At 44.5% G+C, this 1,091-nt stretch overlaps 1 protein-coding gene across 2 annotated transcripts in view; it reads right to left on the bottom strand.

The window, feature by feature from the left end:
- Positions 1-1,091, bottom strand: part of LOC117168453 (DNA repair protein complementing XP-G cells homolog) — a 40,429-nt gene that overhangs the window by 2,441 nt on the left and 36,897 nt on the right. The window lies entirely within an intron of this gene.

The raw sequence follows: 1,091 nt of genomic DNA, 5'->3' as shown, positions 1-1,091 counted from the left end.
ACCAAATCTGTCGGATGAGACGTTTGTATCTGCTTCGGAGAGTATCCTTTATAGATGTCACATCCTGAATGCGGCTCTGTGGCACGCCCAGGTATGTATAAAGTCTCTCCAGCGCAAAGGTGTCGTATGGCGCTTCTATCAACGAGCTCAGGATCTTCAGGGATGCCATTAAGTTTTCCTCGCTTCAAATAAACCTTTGCACTTTTGTCTAACCCAAATTCCATTCCAATTTCCTTAGTATATCGTTCGACAATACCCAGAGCTAGATGCAGTTGCTCTCTGTTTTTAGCATAGATCTTAAGATCGTCCATGTAAAATACATGAGTGACCTTATACTTTCGATCTGCAGGTTTGCCGCACAAGTACCCGTCGGCATGGCGCAGTGCTAGAGATAGTGGCAATAATGTAAGGCAAAAGAGGAGTGGGTACATGGTGTCGCCCTGAAAGACACCTCTCTGAAACGAGACCTTGTTAGTTGTCACACGATTTTTGCCAGATGAGATAGTAAATCTGGTTTTCCAAAGCGGCATCAATCTCTCTATGCACCCAACTATTTGCGGATGATCCTTTAAGATTTCCAAAAGACAAATGATAAGTCTATGGGATGTAGAATCGAAAGCTTTCCGATTATCAATCCAGGCCATCGATAGGTCACGCTGGTAGAATGCTGCATCTTTGCAGACACATCTATCGATGAGCAGGTTCTCCCGACATTCGGCTACGCCTTTCTTTGAGCCTCGTTGTTCATACATTTCTTGCCACACAGGTTCCTTTGCCCGAACAATTCTATCATTTAGGATAGCTGTGAATATCTTATAAAGCGTGTTCAGACAAGTTATTGGCCTGTAGTTCTTTGGGTCAGCTAAGTTGCCTATTTTCGGCAGGAGTATTGTGCGCCCTTCCACAGACCACTCTGGAATCGGCTCTTGCGACTTCAAATATGAGGTGAAAATACGGGCCAAATGCTGATGGGTTGAAGAAAACTTCTCCCACCAGAAGGTTTTGATACAATCTGGTCCCGGTGGGGAATAGTTCTTCATCCCTCTTAATACTTTTTTCACCTCCTCGGTAGTGATGGGTGGGCATTCTTT

This window comes from Belonocnema kinseyi, chromosome 2 (assembly GCF_010883055.1).
Source record: "Belonocnema kinseyi isolate 2016_QV_RU_SX_M_011 chromosome 2, B_treatae_v1, whole genome shotgun sequence".
Taxonomy (NCBI): Eukaryota; Metazoa; Arthropoda; class Insecta; order Hymenoptera; family Cynipidae; genus Belonocnema; species Belonocnema kinseyi.
This window is presented reverse-complemented; position numbering and strand designations above follow the sequence as displayed.